Below are 19704 nucleotides of genomic sequence, written 5' to 3'. Positions count from 1 at the left end.
TTACTTAAAGAGGCTGCACATACCCATCTAGTTTTCTATTGCAAAATTAATAGCCATTGGTTACCCTTACAAAAGATATCCCACACTTCAAAATTGGGATGGGTTCCAGCTCCTCTTGGTGGAGCAGTGCAAATTTAAAAAGAAATAAAACATAACTTACGATTTTTGAGCAAAATGTCACAAGTCATATAAAATGCTTCAGCACAATAACCAACATTAAAAGTTGCTAGGGCTTCCAAATTATGTTTTTGGATATAAAGGCACATTATATAATAAAATGACTTAAAATATTGTCATAAATGTATTAAAGTACATCTTAAATTTGATGCTCGCCTGGCCTTCAGCACATCCTTTGAAAAAGAGGGCTTATATGACTCAACATCTTCAATCTGAATTGATTATTTTCCCAGACCTCTGACCCTCTGATGATACTTCTTTAATTTGTTGATCGCCTTGCTGACAGATTCTTGATCTGGCCCATTTGAATATTTCCAGTATCAACTACGATTTAAAGTATTATGCGATATTTTACCAGCTCTTTCTCGAAATTGCGGAACGGACTTTGCAATTTGAGAAACTTGGCAGTTGAAGACACATCAAAGTCTGATGCTTTAGATAACTCTCCTTTGATCAGCTCAGCCAATTGTCACTTTAAATTGCTGGCTGAATTGATTGTTCTCTAATCAGTGTAATAGTCACAAATGATCTCTTTGATAAACTCTTAAATATCTTTCATTGTATCAAAACTCAATTCTTTGGCCTTCATAAGTCTCTACTTGCCTCCATTTTAGTATTTTCAGTCTCCATTTGGCAGCACCGTGCCATTCAACCTAACACCTGATTCATTCTTATTGAAAATGCCTTTTCTGACCAAAACTGAGAAATCGGCTCTTGCCATGAACTCAAAATGTGCCATGTTCCACTCCAAAGATAACAACTCTTCATCATACTTGGCCTCCAATTGGCTGGTAAAGTCAAGTTCTTAAATATTGTGGTGCAACACAATTGCCTCATCTATCAAATTTGAACCATGTGTTAGCAGATTTCTGACCAAAGTTTTGTGGCCTTCATGATGCTGCCCACATCTCCCACAAGTAGCGACGAGTCCTTGTTTGCATTTGTGATGGAAGGAGGAAATGGCACTAGGGAAGATTGAGCAGGTCCCACCAAATCTCGCACATACAGTAACAATTAATCAATCTTGTCCTTCAGTTGTGCTTCTGTTTCCTTGTCTGTGTCCATCCTGTTGAAAATAGATGTCATGTCTGTCTTCATGCTCTCTTTATCTCCTTCCTTGTAGATTTCCTAGATCCACCCTAGTGATTTGGTAATCAGAGGCCTCAAGATCTTTCTTGTCTTTGTCTCCAATTGGGTAGCTGTTTCAACATGCATGATTCCTTGAGCATATATGGAGATGGGGGAGCTCACTCTTTCTTTCTTGGTTTGTTGAACTAGAACGAGGGATGCCATGTCTTGCACGTCAGCCATGATTGACTTGATCACATGCTTTCTTTTCTTCATATTTCATTGGCTTGGTCACATGTCTTCATGCCCTCTTTATCTCTTTCCTCGTAGATTTCCCAGATCCACCCTAGTGATTTGGTAATCAGAGGTCTCAAGATCTTTCTTTACTTTATCTCCAATTGGGTTAGCTATTTCAACATACTAGATTCCTTGAGCACATATGAAGATGGGGGAGATCACTTTTGCTTTCTAAAGATTGAACGGTAGCACTGTCTTCAGAAAAAACCTCCAGAGAGGAAATCTTACGTGAAGGTACATGAGATGGTGAAACACCTGTGCCCTCACCTTTGGGAGATCTTTCCATTGATGTGTGGTTCGCAAGAGATTGTTTTTTGGTGTCATTGTACTCTTTCTTCTCTTCTCAAGTTCTTCTCTTCTCAAGCCATGACCAACTTCAATCAATAACCATTTTATTACCTCTTTCTTCTAAGGAAGTAACTTAGGGTACTGAACAATTTATCTTTGAAATGAGCTGCGAGCAAATTCTTTAATCATTATATTTTGGGTCAATTACATCAGTACAGTCATCACTTACTTCCTTTAGCACCTTCTTCAGGCAAAAATCATGGATTTGGAAAGAAGTCATCCCAAAGTGTTCTTTGCGATGAACATGTTCATCATCACAATCAACCCAGTAATTATCCATAGTTGGGATATGCTTGTAGGCAATCCCCATAGTTTTCTCCGTAAACTCCCTAGGATCAAAGGCAATACTCCTCTCAAAAGAAGGTATGATCATCCTTGTCATTTTTACTTCTGCATGCTTAGCATGGGCCAAGGATGAGCAAGTAAATTCACTAATTGAGATAGGGAAATGAATTCTCAACTTGTGCTTACTTGATAGAAACTTGTAATCTTACAGTCAAATGATTGCAAAGTTTTATAAGAATCCATTTGTTACTGACATACTTTGAAGCTTGTAAGAAGCTCTTGTGAACCCACACATTCAAATGTAAGTGAAAGTTGAAAATTGGATAAACAAATTGACCCATTGTATGATTGTTGTTGTAACTTCACTAAAAGGTGCTTATTAATATCAATTTCTACATCCCGATGATGTAGAAAAGGAAGGCATCATTGATTCCCCTAAAATGTTTCATGCTTGCCTTCAGTTCAGGCTGAAGGTAGACCTCATAAACCTTCTGTTGAGTGGGGCCAATGACACCAATTCTCTCCAAACCGGAAAAGACAGCTCTTTTGGTAAGGGAGTATACAAGGTAGGTGGTCATGTAGAAGCACTTAGATTGTCTCACCTCCAACAGCTAGTTGTCGAGGTGATTGTTCATAGGCATTCTCCAATCAATGTGTTTCTTTTTCTCAATGACGACCACAATAAACCTATACATCCATGGAATTCCCAAGCAATTGAATTACCCAATATTTTGTTCAACAAGGTGATTGTGTCACCAACTTCTTCTACAAAATCACTTCTCAATATGGTTTTGGCTATTCCCTTTACAGCAATCCCCAGACCATTAAGCCATTGTTTATTAAGTACCCTCAAGCATTTGTTTGGATCATCCTCTCAATACTACCTAAGCTTCACTGTCAACTCTGCATATTTCTTATGATCGGGAATCTCTAGCATGTCCTCAAGATCATTAAATTCTAATTAAGGCCGACTTGAAAGTTATCTGCCATATAAATAAAGATCATTTGCCAAGATCAAATAAATCATTCATTTCATGCAATCAGCGAAATTCTTCTGCTACTTGGTGTGCGAAATTAAGAAGTGAACTGGGCGAACTTATTCAAGGAAGACAAAGCTATTTTGGTGCTTCTAATTTTTGTTAGAGAGTGCATTAAAGAGCAGACTTGGTGAAATTAGAAGTGCAGATCTGATATGACAAAGGAGCAGATCTGATAAGAGGTTGAAGGTTCCAGCTAAGTATTGTATTGTTACAATTCAAGAGTGAATACATAATCTGACCTGTGGGTCTTTAGTGCTGGGTTTTTCCTCCTTGGAGGTTTTCCCAGGGTAATTGTGTTGGTCTCTTGTGCACTTGCTTTCTCTCTTTCATTTACTTGTTTATAGTTTACTTAATACCTCAATCTTCTTAGAAGGCTATTCAGATTCAAATTGGGCAGGAAGTGTCAAGGACAAGAAAAGTACTTCGGGTATCTGCTTCAACTTGGGTTCTGCAGTAATCTCTTGGGCATGTAGAAAGCAATCTTCAGTAGCATTGAGTACTGCAGAAGCTAAGTACATTGCAGCATTTGTTGCATCTACAGAAGCAGTGTGGCTTCGCAAACTTCTTGTTGGATTATTTGGTCAACCTAGTGGTCCTACCACTATTCATTGTGATAATCAAAGCTGTATAAAGATGTCGGTAAATCCCGTGTTCCATGACAGGTCCAAACATGTGGAAACTCATTATCACTTCATTCAGGATATGGTGCAAAGAGGCACCATTCAGCTTAAGTATATTAGCACAAATGAACAGGTTGCAGATATTCTTACCAAACCCTTATCCAGAGTGAAGTTTGAATACTTCAGAGACAGACTTTGTATTGTGGAAAATGAAACCCTAGTTGAGAGGGAGTTTCAATCTCAGTGATTCTCTACTGCAGAGTTTTGTTCATTCTTCGCTTGTATGCAAGAATGGAAGGATCCATTCTATGCTTGTGTGCTAGATGGAAAATTGTAATTATGTAAAGACCCACTTGTGTATTACACTTTCTATGCTTGTGTGCTAGAACCATCCTATGTTCGTGTGCTAGGGGGAAGATGTAATTCTATGCTTGTGTGCTAGATGGAACTCTAAAGGTTCAGATTATGTATTCTCTTCTTCCCTAGTTAACAGGGAGTATTGTTTGTAACTAGGAAAGGGGGTTCGGATTGCCTAAAGGCAACATCCGAACCCCTAAAGGGCTAGGCCTCCCCTTTCAAGGTTAACGTGTAGGGCTGGACCTAAAGAGGGTAGCGTGCCCCTAAATAGGGCCTGCCCTATAATGACACACCACTCCAAAACCTTCCTAGATTTAGCTAAGAGAACATGATTATCTTTGTGAGAGTTCTTGAGTTTTCCTCTTACCTCAATTCGAGATTCCTCTTCAATGCAATCAGATTGGAGACGCTCAAAGTTGGGACGATCGGCTCTTCCACCAATGCTACGAATGAATGGTTCCCATTCATCAGGTAAACCATTTAATGCAATCATAACAAGATCTTTATCCGAAATTTGGCAATCAAGAGTACTTAGCTTGTCCTTTAGTTCATTGATCTTCATGAAGTAGGCTATGATTGAGTCTTCTTCTTTCATTTTCATGTGAAGAAGCTGCTACCTTAGAGCAAGAGCCCTGCTGAGGTTGTTGACTTCATATATCCCTTCCAAGTGTTTGATCATTTCCCTGGCAAACGCAAATTTTGATATGACAGTGACAAGATGATTCTTGACAGATTCAATTATAATCTTCCTAGCCTTGAGGGAGTCTTTCTTGAACTGTTTCAGCTCTTCAGCATCTTTGGGAGGGGACAGCCTTTCTTCTTCTACAAACTTTAGCAGATCATTCTCTTCAAGGATCAATAGAATACGGACTTTCCAAGCAGCAAAATCAAGGGCTCCATCAAGTCTATCTTCAACCGTCAAACTTGACATTTTAATCTGAAAACAAACAACAACAATATGCAATAAATGATTTACTAAAGTCAGAAATTAGTGACACCTTAGCTCTGATACCATGTTAAATTTGTGCCCTAGATCAGTAATCAGATTTGTTACATTTAATTATGCCCTATTTTATTAATCAGATTTGTAACATTTGATTATGCCCTAGTTTATTAATCAGATTTGTAATTTAGTAAACTATAATCAAGTAAACTCAAGAATGAAACAAGGAACCAAGAGACAAACACAAATACCCTGGGAAAACCTCAAAGGAGGAAAAACCGAGCATTAAAGACCCACAAGTCAAATTATGTATTCACTCTTATTGCACAAATACAATACTTAGCTTGCTTTTTTGAATCTGATCTTTATATATCAGATCTGCCCTTTTGCATGTTTCAAGACTGCACCAAAATGCCCTATATCCTCTTGAATAAGTTCGCCCAATCCTTGGACAAGTTCGCACAATCCTTGGATAAGTTCGCACAACCTTCTTTAGTGATTTCACACCTCTTGTTTGCAGAGCTAATTCGTTGATTTCATGGATGACTGAATTGTGTTTGTATTTGCAATTTAACCTTTATTTATATGGGTCTTTAACCCATATATCCTAGGTCGGCTTTAGTCCCTTTTTGGCGCCAATTTGTGGCGTGTTGCATTTAGTGTGGCATGGAGGATGGGGTCGGACTTGTCTTGGGGGCATGCTACCCCTTTAAGATAGGACCCAGTCGTAAATGGGTTCGGATGTTGCCTTAAGGCAATCCGAACCCATCTTCCCTAGTTATAAACAACACTCCCTCTTAACTAGGGAAGAAGAGAATACATAATCTGAACCTTTAGAGTTCCATCTAGCACACAAGCATAGAATTACATCTCCCACCTAGCACACAAGCATATAATGGTTCTAGCACACAAGCATAGAAAGTGTAATACAAGTGGGTCTTTACATAATTACAATTTTCCATCTAGCACACAAGCATAGATTGAATACTTTTCATTCTTGCACACAAGCAAAGAATGATCACAGCGCAGCAAATAGAGTCACAGAGATTGGAGCTCCCTCTCAACCAGGGTATCATTTTCCACAATACCAAGCTTGTCTTTGAAGTATTCGAACTTCACTCTAGATAAGGGTTTGGTAAGGATATCCGCAACCTGTTCATCTGTGCTAATATACTTTAGCTGAATGGCGCCTCTTTGCACCATATCTCGAATGAAGTGATAGTGCGTTTCCACATGTTTGGACCAGTCATGGAACACAGGATTTACTGACATCTTTATACAGCTTTGATTATCACAATGAATGGTGGTAGGACCACTAGCTTGACCAAATAATCCAACAAGGAGTTTGTGAAGCCACACTGCTTCTCTGGATGCAACGGATGTTGCAATGTACTTAGCTTCTGCAGTGCTTAATGCTACGGAAGATTGCTTTCTACATGCCCAAGAGATCACTGCAGAGCCCAAATTGGAGCAGATACCCGAAGTACTTTTCCTGTCCTTGACACTTCCTGCCCAATCTGAATCTGAATAGCCTTCCAAGAAGATTGAGGTATTAAGTGAATACTTCAGCCCATAACCAATAGTGCCACGCAGATATCTTAGAATGTGCTTGGCAGCCACCAGGTGAACAAGTTTAGGCAAGCTCATAAACTGACTGAGGGCATTCACAGCATAACAAATATCTGGCCTTGTATTGACTAGATACATCAAGGATCCAAGCAACTGCCTGTACTCAGATGGATTTGCAAAATCAGAGTTAGCTGCAGAAACACTTAATTTCTTTAAGTTAGATTCCATAGGAGTATGCATGGGTTTACAATCCATCATTCTAAATCTTTTCAGAATATCAATAGTATATTTTTCTTGACTTAGAAAAATTTCATTGGATTTTTGCCATACTTCTAACCCTAGGAAGTAATGCATTAGTCCTAAATCCTTCATTTCAAATTCTGAGGCTAATTCTTTCTTACATCTTATGATTAGTTTATTTTCACCAATGAGAAATAAATCATCCACATACAAAACCAAAATAAGCATATCATCATTATAAACCTTTAAGTAAATGTTAGCATCAGCATCATTCTTACGAAATCCTAAGCTTAGTAAGTACTTACCAATTTTTTCATACCAAGCGCGAGGAGCCTGTTTGAGCCCATATAAGGCTTTCTTCAACCTGCAAACATGAGAATCTCTTTTATGGATTGCATAACCTTTTGGTTGCTCAATATAGACTTCCTCCTCAATGACACCATTGAGGAAGGTTGTCTTAACGTCCATTTGATGCAGTTCCCAACCTTTGGCTGCAGCAATAGCTATTATAGATCTAATAGAAGTATATCTAGCAACAGGAGCAAAAGTTTCTTCATAATCTATTCCTTCCTTTTGAGAGAAACAACGAGCTACAAATCTAGCTTTGTATTTTTCAATACTACCATCAACATTATGCTTAATTTTAAACAACCATTTAGAAGAAACAACAGACTTACCTTTGGGTCTGGGTACAATGTCCCAGACATCATTCTTGATGATAGACCCATACTCTTCATCCATGGCTGATTTCCAAGCATGATGGGACATAGCTTCTTCGACATTGTGAGGTTCAGACTCAATGATATTACACATCACAGAAATGTAGTTGGCGTGGTTTTGGAATCTCCTGCTATCTCTAAAGGTTCCTCTGGGAGCAGCAAATCCTTCAGCATCTTGAATTGTGTTTCTAACCCAAAGTGGTCTCTTCTTGCAGACCACAATATCTTGAGGTATATCGGTAGAGACCATGGGTTCTGTTGGGTCATTCTGAACTTCTTGATTCGGAAGGTCAGTGGACTCCTCATGTATCTCAGGGTTAGCATCAACTATTGAATCTTGATTTTCAATCACCATATCGTTATTGTCAAATAATGAACCTTTAGATCTTTTGAAAGCAATATCTTCTTCAAAAGTTACATCTCTACTTACCTCAACATACCTTTGACTTGAAATGTAGATCTTGCAGGCTTTGGAAGATTCACTGTATCCCACTAGGATGTCTTTCTTTCCAGAGGGATCCAACTTGGTTCGTTTTTCTTTAGGCACATGAACATACACTGGGCTCCCGAATATCCTTAGGTGGCTGATGTCAGGTTTGATTCCTGTAAAGGCTTCTTCAGTAGTTACATTCTTTAGAGCACGATGAGGACATCTATTCTGAATGTAAACTATTGTTTTGGATGCTTCCACCCATAGAAAAGGTTGCAGGTCTTGATCATGAATCATGGCTCTTGCAGCTTCAACAATGGTCTTGTTCTTTCTTTCAGCAACTCCATTTTGCTAAGGATTGTAGAGAACACATAACTCCCTCTTAATTCCTGCCTTAACACAAAAGTCATAGAAACTACCTGAGGTGTACTCACCTCCATTGTCAGACCTTAAACATTTAATTCGATTTCCTGTAGTGTTTTCAACTAAGGTTTTAAATTCTTTAAATCTATTTAGGACTTCTTCAGACTCTTTAGATTTAAGAAAGTAAATCCATGTTTTCCTAGAGAAATCATCTATGAAGATAACATAATACAGGAAACCGCTAGGAGATGCTACAGACATAGAACCACATAAATCTGAATGAATAAGTTCTAACTTTTCTTTAGCCCTATTATCACTTTTATGAAAAGGATTCTTTACATTCTTACCCATTGCACAACCTTTGCAAGCATCATCATGAGATAAACTAAGTTTAGGCATACCTTTAACCATTTTACCAAGAGAGGGAAGAGCTTGAAAGTGTAGATGTCCAAGTCTTCTATGCTATAGCTCACATGATTCAGGGGCCTCATGGATGAGAGCTTGAATTGGATTAGCTGCAAGCTTATATAAACTATCACATCTATTTCCAATAACACGAGCAGTTTTGAAATTAGATTTCTTAGATCAAGCAAGTACTTTCCCTTCAGAAAATGCTATTTGCAAACCCTTATCTTCTAAGGCAGAAATGGAAATAAGATTTCTTTTAATACTAGGTACAAAAAGAATATCACAGAGTTGTAAGGAAATACCAGAATCTAGTTTTAAAGAGGTAGTACCAGAACCTTTAACCGAGTATCGAGAATCATCACCGATTACCACATGAAGGTTGGTGTCTTTTTCAATCAGATCTGAAAGATGCTCACGAAAACCTGAAATGTGTCCGGAGGCACCACTGTCAAGTATCCAAGTATTACTGTCCGTAGGAACATTGCTGGATAGAGCAGAGATAAGAAGATAATCCTCACTTTGTTCGACAACTTCATTTAAATTGACTTCCCTTTCCTTGGGATCATTCTAACAATCTTTGGCATAGTGACCATACTTATCGCATCTGAAGCAACGAATGTGAGAGGAATCTCTTGACTTCTTCCTTGGATCATAGGAGGAGGATCTAAAATCTTTGCTTCTCTTTTCTTTCTTCCAATGTCCACCATTCCTAGATTTAGCTAAGAGAACATGATTATCTTTGTGAGAGTTCTTGAGTTTTCCTCTTACCTCAATTCGAAATTCCTCTTCAATGCAATCAGATTGGAAACGCTCAAAGTTGGGATGATCGGCTCTTCCACCAATGCTACGAATGAATGGTTCCCATTCATCAGGTAAACCATTTAATGCAATCATAACAAGATCTTTATCCGAAATTTGGCAATCAAGAGTACTTAGCTTGTCCTTTAGTTCATTGATCTTCATGAAGTAGGCTATGATTGAGTCTTCTTCTTTCATTTTCATGTGAAGAAGCTGCTACCTTAGAGCAAGAGCCCTGCTGAGGTTGTTGACTTCATATATCCCTTCCAAGTGTTTGATCATTTCCCTGGCAAACGCAAATTTTGATATGACAGTGACAAGATGATTCTTGACAGATTCAATTATAATCTTCCTAGCCTTGAGGGAGTCTTTCTTGAACTGTTTCAGCTCTTCAGCATCTTTGGGAGGGGACAGCCTTTCTTCTTCTACAAACTTTAGCAGATCATTCTCTTCAAGGATCAATAGAATACGGACTTTCCAAGCAGCAAAATCAAGGGCTCCATCAAGTCTATCTTCAACCGTCAAACTTGACATTTTAATCTGAAAACAAACAACAACAATATGCAATAAATGATTTACTAAAGTCAGAAATTAGTGACACCTTAGCTCTGATACCATGTTAAATTTGTGCCCTAGATCAGTAATCAGATTTGTAAAATTTAATTATGCCCTAGTTTATTAATCAGATTTGTAACATTTGATTATGCCCTAGTTTATTAATCAGATTTGTAATTTAGTAAACTCAAGAATGAAACAAGGAACCAAGAGACAAACACAAATACCCTGGGAAAACCTCCAAGGAGGAAAAACCCAGCATTAAAGACCCACAGGTCAGATTATGTATTCACTCTTATTGCACAAATACAATACTTAGCTTGCTTTTCTGAATCTGATCTTTATATATCAAATCTACCCTTTTGCATGTTTCAAGACTGCACCAAAATGCCCTATATCCTCTTGAATAAGTTCGCCCAATCCTTGGACAAGTTCGCACAATCCTTGGATAAGTTCGCATAGCCTTTTTTAGTGATTTTGCACCTCTTGTTTGCAGAGCTAATTCGCTGATTTCATGGATGACTGAATTGTGTTTGTATTTGCAATTTAACTTTTATTTATATGGGTCTTTAACCCATATATCCTAGGTCGGCTTTAGTCCCTTTTTGGCGCCAATTTGTGGTGTGTTGCATTTAGTGTGGCATGGAGGATGGGGTCGGACTTGTCTTGGGGGTACGCTATACCTTTAAGATAGGACCCAGTCCTAAATGGGTTTGGATGTTGCATTAAGGCAATCCGAACCCATCTTCCCTAGTTATAAAAAACAATAGCTACCATGCATTACTGCAACAACTAACATCTATGCGGAAAAGATAAGCAAGAATTGAAACTATTGAAAGGCTACAGGAAAACTTCTGCATTAACATAAATTCATTCAAGCAATACTGGCTAAGTTCAATGCTGCTAAACAAAAATTACTCTATTTTGGTTTGGTTGCAGGAACAGTCAATGGATTTGTTTCCAATGGCTACACGAACAGTCAATGCAAGAACTTCTACTGCAGCTATAGAAGAAAACTAATCTTAACAAAGGCACAGGAACACTCACCAAGTGAGCCCCCCTTGGATGAGTGATTCCAAGCTTCCCAAAAACAACTCTAAGTGCTCAGAATAACATATTTTTTATTCATTGTTCTTCGGAAGTCATTACATGATTCAACATTAAAAGAAAAACAAAACACTTGTAACTTTATTTCTAAAATCCTCTACTCTCTTTTCTCTCTTTTCTATCTAACCTACGAAAAGAGATAAATACCTTTATTTAAAAGAAAACAATTATTTCCTATTACACAGATCACACCAATTAAAAGAGGCAGATAACTAATCAAGAAAGGAAACAGCCGGAGTTAAGTCACCGATAATGTGGATCTAAACAAAACCACAGTCATAACACATCGTGGCGGTATTTTGAACACTAATGTCTACTTGAGTAAGACATTAGTAAACATTGCGCAATTACTTTTCCTCTGCAGTTCCTTATGCTCATCAGCATTTCTGCTGATTCGATCTTTCAATCTCCTCCTTAAATATCTCCTACAACAATTAGCGTGACAGGAGATCCTTCCCAACAACATCAATTTATTCCTGCAATTTCAAAAAGAAAGAACATACACATCTATTTTAATTAATCAAAACATCTATTAATTTCACACATGATATTGCCTAAACAATCCGCATGGCAACAGGAATGAATAACATGGCTGCAGGAATAAACTGGCAAAGACAAAATATGTTTTAATAGGTTCAGGCTAACATCTGAAATACATATAGTAAACTTCCGATACCTCATTACTACTATGTAAAACAAAATATGAGAAAAACTTAAGAGTTCTGAGGATAAAAATATGCTAATGTCTCAACTCATCATGCCCCCCAACTTTAAGGTCTTGCTGATCCTCCAGCAAGAGGAAAATTCCTGATTCTGGCACTAACTCTTAAGTCACCAACGGTTCCTTGACCTGTTCCTCTTGAAGGCAAATTCAAATAAAACCCCTTCATCTTTTCTAATCTAGACCATCTGGCCTCTCCTGTAGCTGCTTCATAGGGGTGATCTGTAACCTTACATCCCAACAATGGCCACATAAGTATAGGGGGCTGAATGATCAAAGCTAACCAGTTATTAGTTTTCATCTTGCCTAACTGGATATATTTAGGGGCTCTTTGCATAGCTGCATGAAAATTTGGCAGTGAATGAGGTTCTCCTTGTTTCAATTCTTCTGGCAAATTATTCCAACGCTGAGTTAGGCCTTCAATTGCATCTGCTCTTTCATTTTGAACTAAATGCTCATATGCTTGGAATATTTCTTCATTCCTCACATCTTGCCTTACCAATAGCTTTTGCCATTCATAATAGAGAACTCTTGGCTCTTTTGCTTCCTTCCTTAGTGGTAATGGACAATCAAATTCAACATCCCTATGTGTTTTGGCATGTGCTCCCATGCTAATCTCATTCTGAACCCATGAAATTAAGGCTTATATGTGGATATCACCAATGTATAACAAGGGATTCCACTCACTATCAGAAGTTACAACATAATTATGCAAGTAAAGCTCACACAATAAATTTTTCACAGCTATTGGGGAAGTCTGATAGGCATCATAAAATTCCTCAAGGGTTTCTAAAGAAGGGCTAAGGTCCCTGATAATGCGGTTTAAATTTAAAATTTAAATACGGCTCTTTCAAATGCAGAGCATAAACTCTTGGCGGTGCCCTACATTGCATTAACTTCGGGACCATACTAGTGATTGTATCAACTTTGGCTTCTAATTCTTCAATTTTATTATCCCTTTTTTCAATTTCCTTCTATTGTTTGTCAATAATCCCCCGTAATCTAGCCCTTTCTATCTCCCACTGCCTATAAAATGTTAATGCAATAGATAAACTGCTGAGAGATGATGGAGGTCTAATAGCTGTTACCTTTGGACGTGGAATTTCTTCAACAGGTTCCTCAAGCTGTCTTGCCACAATGCCAAACTTGAAAGTCTGTCAACATCATCCTCCTTTTGAATTTCAACCTCTAATGGGCTCTCTTCTTCTTATGCTTCTATTGAAATAACCTCTGTTGCATCACTTACTGGACGGACTTTTTGGGTAGTACTCCTAGTTCTTCTTACATAAACCTTTGCAGTGGCTGCAAGAACGGTTTCTACCTGCGGCTTTGCTACAGGAGTATTTCTCTTCGGTCTACGCCTCTTGGCTGCAGGGGAAATTTGAGTTTCCTGCGGCTGAACCATAGGTTCATATTCTGCATTAATTCCTTCTAATTCCTTCCTTTTTCATTTAGAAGATGTCGATTCTCTTTGAAAAGAAGTGGAGGGCTGATCCATGTTGTCTCAACCATCTCTTCCTTCGTAATAGTCACAGCTCCTTCAGCGATGAGCAATTCATTCTCTGCAAAAATTATGGGAGAAGAGAGTTCTCCCATTTCCTCCTTTTCAACTGCTATCTCATCTGCAACAGAAGCATCTTCAACCCTAAACTGCAATATGTCTTCAAATACCCCCCATTCCATCTGTGAAACATCCCTAAGAGAACGTTCTACCAGCAATTTTATCAAACCATGATGGTTGATAAAACGATTTCCATTCTTCCGTGTTTCTTTGGCACTTGTTGAAATGAGGTGATATAAAAAATTTGGAACATTCACTCTCCGACTATGCCGTAAATGACTAAGCAATTTGAAATGGGGTGAATGTAAATTTGAATACCTCCTACGCAAGTAATGTACTTCATCACTCTGCTGGAAGGGAAACCCTCTTGGTTCCTTGCTTGTCCACTATTAGAGGTCCATCTGTGGGGCGTGTAAATTCTGCTCTGGCGCTTCTAGCGTCTTTTGATTTTGGAAACAATTCTCCTTCCTGCAGCAACCCTGTAACCTCAGCTATCCGCTGCTCTGTAGCAATGACCCTTAATCCTTTAACAGTAGCCTCCCCTTCGTTGAATGAATGCATAAACTCAGAGGCAATTTCTTCATTATAATCCATTATTTTCAAAAAGTAGACAATCCAACCATGCTGCCGGAAATAATGCTCACAAAGAGCATCCTGTAGCAATGCATCATGGATTATTGGTTCATGGCAGATTGGATCTCCACCCATTTCTTAATCTGTTAATGTAGCAATCCCTGCAGCTGAGAAACGAAGAACCAAAATACTCTACAGACTGAGAATTGAAACTTCCTTACCTATTTCCAAATTTGGCGGCAGAATTCATTACTTTCTTATGCCAAAAAACATCTCATTAAAGGAATGATGGCAAGCAATCAAATCAAGGTACCGAAAAGGACGAGTAATTACTAATTTTGGAAACCGGACCATAAAACACCCCCCCAACTTACTTTGGCACATGTCCACACAGGCTGAAAGGATTTAGGGAAGTGTACGCGGATTTAGTAAAGGCAATACTTATAATGAAATCATAAATGTCTAATTAAATTAAAAAAAAATATGTACATACCTGCAAGCGTGCGAAAAGAATGGCGAAATGAAATGAAATGACAGATAAGGAAATGAGATGGGATGACGTGGATGAAATTTTTTTTTTTATGGAGAATAATATTTCCATAAGACATGGAAATATTGTTGTGAAATGACGTGTGGAGAATTATGAAGTGGCAAGTATGTTCACTGCAGAGGCTGCAGGAACCTTACCTCCAATACTTTGTTCAATTGCAGAAGGAACTTGACCAGTTGCTGCAGGAACTTGTGTTTGAACCTTTTTAGCAAATTGTTGCAGGAACTCCTCTTTGTTGGCAGGCTTATGATAAAGACTCAATCTGTGACCATTTACCAAAAGCTTGAACTGAACCGGGTCAATTGTGGTCAAACGAACAGCTCCATTGTTGAAAACTTCCTCTATCTCATATGGACCTAACCATCTGGTTTGCAGCTTTCCCATAGTATCTTTATATCTTGAGTCATACAATAGTGCCCAGTCACCTCCTTTGAGCTTTTTCTCTTTTATGTATTTATCATGCCACTTGGCTCTCTGATTTTGTATCAGTTCTGTCTGTTGGACGACCATTTTTCTCCATTCATCCAAAGCATTCAATTGCTAAATACGATCTTTTTGTGCTTCAGAAAGTGTTATATTTAATTGCAAAGTTGTCCTCAGAGTTTTATGCTCAAACTCAATAGGCATCATTGCTGCTTTTCCATACACCATCTCAAAAGGTGTAAAACCAATCGGTGTCTTCCAAGTTGTTATGTATGCCTAAATTGCTTCTGAAAGTCTATGAGACCAGTCTTTTTTATGAACAACTACTGTCTTGGTAAGAATAGCCTCAAGCTCCCTATTTGTAACCTCTACTTGTCTATTAGCTTGTGGATGATATGGGGTAGATTTTTTGTGCCTTATATTGTATTCATTGACCAAGGCTGCAATCAATGTTGAAGTAAATTGTGGTCCTTGGTCTGATACAATTTCCCTTGGTACTCCATATCTTGTAAATATCTCCTCATAAAGGAACTCAGCCACCTTATTATCCCCTGCATGTGTCATGGCGAGAGCTTCCACCCATTTGGTTACATAATCAGTACATACTAAAATGTAAGATTTTCCATTAGAAGGGGGATCTATTGGGCCAACAAAATCTAATCCCCATTTATCAAACGATGCAACCAATATTTGTGGATACAATGGCATCTCATTAGATTTAGTAGGTCTCCCCATGCGCTAGCATCTGTCACATTTTCTTGTATACTGTGCTCCATCCTTATATAATGTTGGCCAATAATATCTTGTATTCAGTATTTTGAGTGTTGTTCTTTTAGCAGCAAAATGTCTTCCACACGGCTCATCATGACATGCATGTAGGATATCATATGATTCATCTTCTCTTACACATCTTCTCATGACTTGGTCAGGTCCAGTATAAAACAAACAATCAGCAATCCATGAGAAGTTAAAGCTTTTCTCAACTAGCAACCTTCTTTCTTTAGGGAAGAAATGAAGTGGCATTTTAGCAACAGCTAAATAATTGGCAATATCAACATACCAGGGAGTGTGGGCTTGTATAAGGAATAGATGTTCATCCGGAAAAGCATCATCTATGGCTGTAGGATCTTCCTGTAACTGAAGCCTTGAAAGATAATCTGCAACCACATTGGACTTCCCTGGTTTATCAATAACTGTGATATCAAATTCCTACATCAATAATAACTAGCGAGCTAATCTACAGGTAATTGAAGGTTTATTAATGAGATATCTAATTGCAGTATGATTAGTATGCACAAATATGGGATACCCTGTTATATAGTGCCTGAATTTGTTGAGTGCATATATAACTGCTAACATTTATTTTTTAGTGATTGTGTAATTTAACTCAGGCCCCTGCAAGTTCTTGCTAATATAATATATTGCACTCTCCAAGTTATCAACCTTCTGTCCTAAGACTGCTCCTATTGCATAATCAGATGCATCTGTATGAATTTGAAAGGGTAAAGACCAATTCGGACCTTTAAGAACTGGTGCTTGGGTCAAAGCATGCTTGAGCTTTAAAAAAGCTTCATTGCATGAAGAAGTCCATTTAAATTTCATATCCTTGGTAAGTAGAGAATATAAGGGACTTGCAATTTTGCTGAAATCTTTGATAAACCTTCTATAATATCCAGCATGACCAAGAAAACTTCTGACATCTTTTTGCTTTACCGGTGCATTGATATTTTGAATAACTTCAATTTTTGTTGGGTCAACTTGTATTCCTTTTATAGAGATATGATGACCAAGGACTATACCTTCCTGCATCATAATGAAGCACTTCTCACTGTTTAATGACAAACTATAGTCTTCACACCGTTGCAAAACTTTCTTCAGGTTCTCTAATGCTTCTTCAAATTCAGAACCATAAGTTGTAAAGTCATCCATATAAATTTCCATGATGTCTTGGGAAATATCTGAAAATATGCTTATCAATGCTCTTTGAAAGGTGGTTGGAGCATTACATAATCCAAAAGGAAGAACAAAATATGCATATGTTCTCCAAGGACAAGTAAATGTAGTCTTCTCTTGGTCCTCTGGGGCTATCTGAATATGGTTGTAGCCACTGAATCCATCAAGAAATGAAAAGTATCTCTTCCCAGCCAAAGAGTCTAATACCTGATCCACAAATGGCAATGGAAAATGATCTTTTCTTGTTGCTAAGTTCAAAGCTCTATAATCAACACATACTCTCCATTTTCCTCCTTTCTTACGAACTATTACCAAAGGTGATACCCATTGACTATCAGAGATAGGATAGATAAACCCAGCCTTTAACAACTTCTGCAATTCCTCTTTAACTATTTCTTTTAAAGCAGGACTAATTCTTCTTTGTGGCTATCTAAGTCGGCTACAATCTTCTTTTATGTAGATACGGTGGGTACAAACTGTGGGATCGATTCCATGCATGTTCTTGTAATCCCATGTAAAGGAATGTTTATGACATTTAAGCAAGTCCATGAGTACTACTTTTTGAGTATCTGCAAGATCACTGTTGATATTCAAATATTTATTCAAATCAACTTCTATTTTGATAGTAAGATCAATTTGGGATATATCAGAAAAATGAGAAGTACAGACTTCTTGCGGCAACAGAGTATGCAATATATCAGTGGCTGCAGGAAAGTCTAAATCTGCAAAATTTGGTACCAACTCCTATAATTGATGTTCTTGTTTTAACTCATTTGTCAGAATTTTATAAAGAATTGAGTCTTCATCATGGAATTGCATGAATGGTCCTCTATCAATCATCATAAGGTGATTAATAGAGTCAACTCCCTCAGATTCTTCTCCCAAAATAGGCCAAACGGCTTGTTGTTGATCAAACTGGGGCGGAGCAAGAGAATACAAAGCTAATGTTTTTGTAGAGTTCCCATCTGAAATAGTCATATCGCCTGATCTACATCCAATATATGCATCAACCGTAGCAAGCCAAGGTCTTCCCAAAATCACCGGATATCCTCCTAATGTCGCCTTTGGAGACAGAATCATAAAGTCTACAGGGTATTCCCAGAAATCCAAAGTAACAACCACATCTTCAATCATACCATCAGGTTGAACTGTAGAGCTGTCAGCAAACTGTAGAATTGTAGGTGTAGGTTTGAGGCTATTGATTTCAAGCCGCTGCATTACTTCTCTTGTCATCACATTAATGGCTGCCCCTAAATCAACCAAAACATTCCTTATCTAAGTGCCATTAATGACTACATTCACAACAGGACTACCAGGATCAGAATATTTAGGAATTGAAACCTTTCGTAGCATAATATCTGCCAATTGACCCATCACATGCACTGTTTGCAAATCCTTCTTCTTCCTGCTAGGTTTTTTAGACATGCCTCCCTAAGTGCCTTACTATATATAGGAACATCTTTTATTGCTTGTAACAATGGGATTTTAATACATACATGTTTCAGTTGATCTATGATATCAAAACCTTGCTCCTATTCTGTAAGAACTTTTTCTTGCAATCTCTCGGCAAATGGGGGTAGTCTCTGTTTCTGAGGTATTGTGGTTGTTGGATTAGAGATTTCTTGTTCTTCTTGCATTTCAGTTATAACTGGAGGAGATGGATTATGCAAAGTTGTCCCAGATCTGAGGTAAATATCACTTATAGATAGAGAATAGGTTGGGTATTGATTAGGATCAGCTGAATAAACTTGTTGTTGCTGAGATTTAATATTAGGATTTGGCATTGGTTGAGTGGGCAACTGCGTTGGTGGTTTAGGTGGAACAACAGTGGCTGCAGGGGGAGGCATTATTGCAGGCGGTTGTGGCTATTGAATAGGCTATTGATATCTAGAAGATTGGGTAGTCCATGGTTGACTCCCCCTCCATTGAGGAGTAGGTTGCCAATTCCCTTGAAACTGGTTCCCTTGTGCCTGAGGTGGATACCAATTTCCCTGTGGCTGCTGCCACTGTGGCATTTGACTAGCAAAATGCTGCCCTTGACCTTGAGGACCATACAAGTTTGGATAATTACCAAAATTTTGAGCATATGGTGATTGCCATTGATTATTTGGTACATAAGAATTTTCACTATAACCAGAAAAAGAAAGTGGATCCGGAGGCATACCTTGTCTTTGGAAATTTGGCCTTCTTTGAGCAACAAAGAAAACTTGTTCATCCTCACCTTGTATTGGCTTTAAGTCAGGAACCTTAAGATTTGCAACCATTTTACATCTGCAATCCTTTTTTCTTTGTCTACAATGAGGGCAAAATTCTGCAAGAAATGCATCAGCTTCTTCATGCTTCTTCTTAGCTGAGAGTGTATCCAATTGAGTAGCCATATTGTTTATGATGTCCTCCTTAAAGTCCTTCAACAAATGGCTAAGTTCCATTCTAGAAACTCCAGTACTCGATGTTCATGAAGGAACTCCTGGCTTGAAACGCCTGTTTTTTTTAGAAGCTGATCTAGAATACTTCTTACAAATTTGTCCTATTTCATTCCATGTAGATTGTGTAATGTCACCTCCTCCCATAAGATCCAAACCATCAGTGTATTCATCAC

At 38.1% G+C, this 19704-nt stretch overlaps 1 protein-coding gene across 3 annotated transcripts in view; it reads right to left on the bottom strand.

Annotated features, from left to right (window-relative positions):
* LOC131045291 (uncharacterized) overlaps nucleotides 1-19704 on the bottom strand; it is a 203998-nt gene that overhangs the window by 1893 nt on the left and 182401 nt on the right. The window lies entirely within an intron of this gene.

The sequence above is a fragment of the Cryptomeria japonica genome, chromosome 3 (assembly GCF_030272615.1).
Source record: "Cryptomeria japonica chromosome 3, Sugi_1.0, whole genome shotgun sequence".
NCBI classification, from domain to species: domain Eukaryota; kingdom Viridiplantae; phylum Streptophyta; class Pinopsida; order Cupressales; family Cupressaceae; genus Cryptomeria; species Cryptomeria japonica.
This window is presented reverse-complemented; position numbering and strand designations above follow the sequence as displayed.